Genomic DNA, 6,000 nt, shown 5'->3' with positions numbered 1-6,000 from the left:
TAACCTTACTCTTTCCTGTATTCACCTTTAATTTTCTTCTTTTGCACACCCCTACCAAATTCATCCACCAATCTCTGCAACTTCTCTTCAGAATCTCCCAAGAGCACAGTGTCATCAGCAAAGAGCAGCTGTGACAACTCCCACTTTGTGTGTGATTCTTTATCTTTTAACTCCACGCCTCTTGCCAAGACCCTCGCATTTACTTCTCTTACAACCCCATCTATAAATATATTAAACAACCACGGTGACATCACACATCCTTGTCTAAGGCCTACTTTTACTGGGAAAAAATTTCCCTCTTTCCTACATACTCTAACTTGGGCCTCACTATCCTCGTAAAAACTCTTCACTGCTTTCAGTAACCTACTTCCTACACCATACACTTGCAACATCTGTCACATTGCCCCCCTATCCACCCTGTCATACGCCTTTTCCAAATCCATAAATGCCACAAAGACCTCTTTAGCCTTATCTAAATACTGTTCACTTATATGTTTCACTGTAAACACCTGGTCCACACACCCCCTACCTTTCCTAAAGCCTCCTTGTTCATCTGCTATCCTATTCTCCGTCTTACTCTTAATTCTTTCAATTATAACTCTACCATACACTTTACCAGGTACACTCAACAGACTTATCCCCCTATAATTTTTGCACTCTCTTTTATCCCCTTTGCCTTTATACAAAGGAACTATGCATGCTCTCTGCCAATCCCTAGGTACCTTACCCTCTTCCATACATTTATTAAATAATTGCACCAACCACTCCAAAACTATATCCCCACCTGCTTTTAACATTTCTATCTTTATCCCATCAATCCCGGCTGCCTTACCCCCTTTCATTTTACCTACTGCCTCACGAACTTCCCCCACACTCACAACTGGCTCTTCCTCACTCCTACAAGATGTTATTCCTCCTTGCCCTATACACGAAATCACAGCTTCCCTATCTTCATCAACATTTAACAATTCCTCAAAATATTCCTTCCATCTTCCCAATACCTCTAACTCTCCATTTAATAACTCTCCTCTCCTATTTTTAACTGACAAATCCATTTGTTCTCTAGGCTTTCTTAACTTGTTAATCTCACTCCAAAACTTTTTCTTATTTTCAACAAAATTTGTTGATAACATCTCACCCACTCTCTCATTTGCTCTCTTTTTACATTGCTTCACCACTCTCTTAACTTCTCTCTTTTTTCTCCATATACTCTTCCCTCCTTGCATCACTTCTACTTTGTAAAAAACTTCTCATATGCTAACTTTTTCTCCCTTACTACTCTCTTTACATCATATATATATATATATATATATATATATATATATATATAATATATATATATATACATACATATATATATATATATATATATATATATATATATTATATATATATATATATATATATATATATGATATATATATATATATATATATATATATATATATATATATATATATATACATATATATATATATATATATATATATATATATATATATATATATATATATATATATATATATATATATATATATTTTTTTAATATATAGGGAAGTACCACCTCATGGCTGGAATGGGGACCCTCATCCTCAGAGAAGACAATAAACGTACCTCAGAGAAAACTCGGGGCTCCTGAGCTGTTTGAATATTTTCTTCTCCTACTCCACCCCTATATGTTTATTATTCTATGTGAACATTTATTAATAAACAAAATACATTTACAGAAAAAAACATAAACACGAATACAATGGCACAATGTATCAAAGATGATGAATTTCCTCCAGCTCCTCCAGGCTGGACGTGAGCAATGCATGCAGCATTTCCCCTCTGGCTATGGCGACGCTGAGGCGCTGGAACATGAAAGTGGCTGCCCTTGGGTCCCTGGTGGTGTCGATGAGTCTGGAACCCAATTCTTTAAGGAAACGTGTGGCATTTTTTTCCCCATGATCCCAAGGTCTCGATCCCACTGGGACAAATTGATACTGTTGGCAATGTCCCTGTACTTGCTCATCTTGTACTCCTCCCTGTGGTCAGCAGCTCCTCCCTGTCGCCCCACACTGTGACGGATATAGGTGTCAGCCAGTGTGGACACACAGGAGTATAGTCCCATGCTAAGAGCTTGCCATTCTTCCAAGGATAGATGGTGATCCGTCGGGAGCGGTTTGCTGGGTTGTGGGTATTGTTTGCTGCAAGTGATCGTGGCTCCCTCTCGGCAGGGCATCCAGCTGTAGCAAGGGTTCTCTTAATGATGTCGTTGACCTCGTTGTGTCTTGCATGCCAGCCCTTGGTTTTGGAACAGTTAAGACCATGTAGATCCGTATTGGTCTGTTGCACTTCGCCGCAAATAAACACATATATTCTGTGTGAATTGGGGCAGCAAGGCAGAGCCACTGCAATACGGAGGGTCTTAGGGTCGAGTCGCGTTCCCATTGCCGATATGGGAACTGTTTGGAGGAAGTCCCCGGAGTGAGGTGCACTCACAGCCTGGAGACGGGCAATCTCCTATCTAATGTTGCAGCCCTGAGCATGTTGGCAAGCACCTTTTCAGCAATTGGGCTATCCCAGCTTGACTGTTTGTGAGCCAGTGCTGCACTAGGGTTTGGTGCTGGAGCAGCAAGAGTCTCCCATTCGGTGATGGCACTGACATAGCTAGGGTCTTCTATTCCTGCTGAGTCACTGAGGGTGTCAGGAAGAATTTGTCTTATCAACTCGTTTGATGCAATGGAAGAGGATAGGAAAGCTGGTAGAGCAATCTGGGAGGATCTGCGTACTCCTAGCCTCCAAGCCTGACCGGAAGTGAGGCTTGCAACCACTGTCCATCGTCAAGGGAAAGATTCAATACACTCTCTAGCATGGCCTTCAGGAGAGAGTCATATTCCTTGAGTTTTGGACTGCTGAAGGCTGGGGAGCATCTCAGAAAATAGATAAGTTTTGGCGTTGACAGGCACCTGGTGAGTAGGTAAAAGGCGTCGTGTGTGTCAATGTCTTTCATCCTGCTTTCCATCGTCGGGAGGTCTGAGACTTTTTTTCCTAGGACCAGATCGATGGCATTGGACCCAAGAGGAGCATAGGAGGAGAGTGCTATTGGCTGGATCAATGGCTCGTGCTCCTGGTAAAACGGTACTGATATTCTGTATCAACTGTTGATTGGTAGAAACTATTTCACATTTGGTGGGGTTTAAAGAAAGGCCCAGGCTTTCTCCCATGTCTTTAATTTTACTGATGTCCTCCAGGAGAGACTCTGTATATATATATATATATATATATATATATATATATATATATATATATACCCTCTTGGGAGCACCGCTGGGTCACCAGGCAATCGACACAGTCCTCAAGGACAAACTGAATGACCTGATGAGAATGGAGGAGAGAATAAGCAATCTTGATGCCCATGATGCTCTGTATCTCCTCACAAGGTGCCTTACTATTCCAAGACTCACTCACTTCCTGACGTGTGCACCCTCATTTGACAACCCAACACTCAACGAATATGACGCACACCTGAGGTCAACCTTTAAGAAGACACTGAACCTGTCACTAGAGGATCGGCAATGGGATCAGGCAACCCTCCCAGTGCGACTGGGAGGTATAGGGGTGCGCAAAGCAACACATGTTGCTTTACCTGCTTTTCTGTCTTCGTGTTTGGCTTCCAGTGCATTAGTCAAGAAGATAGTGCCCGAACACTTGAAAGACGTGGTAGGAGCTCAAGACCCCAGGTTTACCGAAGCAGCGATTCGGTGGGACACCCTTACAGATTCCTCCAGTAGACCAGCTCCTCCCAAAGAACACATACAGTCTCACTGGGACAAACCGATCATGAAAAAATCTCCAATACAATGCTCTCCAACGCCTCAGGAAAGGACAAACTTCGTCTCCTGGCAGTGAAGGCACCACACTCAGGAGATTTCCTGTTAGCTGTTCCCAATTCCAGCACTCGACTAGACTCACAGGCCATTCGGAATGGTGTTGCTCTTCGCCTAGCCGCCCCCATCCTCACCGAACATAGGTGTATTTGAGGCAGGGCGACAGCTGATCAATTCGGACTTCATGGTCTCGTGTGTCACACAGGCATGAGGAGGTCAATGACATCATAAAGAGAAGCCTCGCCACAGCCCGTTGCCCAGCTCAGCGGGAACCCCAAGTGCAGAGGTCTGACGGAAGTCAAAAGCCTCCTAATAGAGCCACTATGCTAACTTGGAAGGATGGAAAGCAGATTGCCTGGGACTACACTTGTGCCACCACATTGCCAGACACCTACTCGCCATACTCCGTAGTGGAAGGGGGTGGAGCTGCCAGCCACAGGGAGACCCAGAAGATCCGCAAATATGAAGACCTTCCCCCTTGCTATAACTTCATCCCAATAGGGTCGGAGACCCTTGGAGCATGGGGCAAGTGTGCTCTAAAGTTCCTCAAAGAGCTGGGTGAAGAGCTCATCATAGAAACTAAGGACCACAGGGCGACCAGCTTCCTCTTTCAGAGACTCAGTGTTGCGATCCAGAGAGGAAATGCCTGCAGCATTCTGGGCACGCGGCCCACCGCCAGGTAGCTGGACGAAGTATTCGTTATGTAGCTCTGAGTTACCTATGTTGTTTTACTTTCTATTGTATCTTTGTGAAAGTTTTGTCAATGTATTTTGTCTTTAAATGAAATATATGTCAAATATAGGGGGTGGTAGGAGAAAATTCTCAAACAGTTTCAGGGAGAACCTTGAGTTTTCCCTGAAGCAAGTTTATTCTATTCTCTGAGGATGAGGGTCCCCAGGACAGTTCTAGAGGTGGTACCTCCCTATATATATATATACATATATATATATATATATATATATATATATATATATATATATATATATATATATATATATATATATATATATATATATATATATATATATATATATATATCGTTTCGAATATGTAAAATTGGTCAATTAGCAAAAACTCATTTAAAATTACGTTCTTTCTAAAAAATTTGTCTTATACTTCCTTCGTAAAAAGGTTTGAGCTTGCTACCATCTGCAGCTCATAAGACTGCCATCCCCACGAGCCCCTTTGAGGTGGGGTAGATGGCAGACCAGAGGCCTAGCTTCTCCCTACGAGCCCCGTGAGGGCGGGGAATGTGGCTAGGTCTGGAGACACTTGGTCCCAAAGATGAGGAGGTACTTGTACCTCCTCCCATGGGAGACTTAAGTCTCGAGACACTCCCCAGATAGGGAGCCAAGGCCGGGTCACCACTACTTGGAAAAGACCCGGGCCGGGAGAATACCGGCGAATAAAAAAAAAAAAAAAAAAAAAAAAAAACTTCCTTCGTCTTGGGAGTGGAGTGACGCAAATTTAGTTTTCTTTGTAGTTGATCACCCTTAAAGAGGAGGATGGAAGAGCGAGGAGGAAGAGGAAGAGGACAAGGAAGAGAAAAAAGGGAAGAGGAGGAGGAGGAGGAGGAGGAGGAAGAGAAGGAGGAGGAAGAGGAGGAGAAGGAGAAGGAGAAGGAGAAGGAGGAGGAGGAGGAGGAGGAGGAGGAGGAGGAGGAGGAAGAGGAGGAGGAGGCGGAGGAGGTGGAGTAGGAAGGGGAGTGAGTGGAGGGAGATGGAGGCTGCTCTGAGTTACTTGGCACTAGTTCTCCACTCCTCAAGGTGGTCTTGAGACGTTCGTCTTATTTAATGGGACACTTCCAGGCGTTGGATTACCCCTGAAGGCTGATACTGCTCTCTCTCTCTCTCTCTCTCTCTCTCTCTCTCTCTCTCTCTCTCTCTCTCTCTCTCTCTCTCTCTCTCTCTCTCTCTCTCTCTCTCTCTCTCTCTCTCTCTCTCTCTCTCTCTCTCTCTCTCTCTCTCTCTCTCTCTCTCTAGCAGAGGGTTTTTGCTAGAGTGTCTGTTGTGCTGATGATTGCTAATTCCAGTCATCGTTGTCAGTATCAATCCTCTACATATTAACGAGCATGTTGTCGTTGTTGAATGTTAGTTACCATCTGAAATGCTTTCCTAAAAGCTCGTTT

Source organism: Cherax quadricarinatus, chromosome 20, assembly GCF_038502225.1.
Source record: "Cherax quadricarinatus isolate ZL_2023a chromosome 20, ASM3850222v1, whole genome shotgun sequence".
NCBI lineage: Eukaryota > Metazoa > Arthropoda > Malacostraca > Decapoda > Parastacidae > Cherax > Cherax quadricarinatus.
This window is presented reverse-complemented; position numbering follows the sequence as displayed.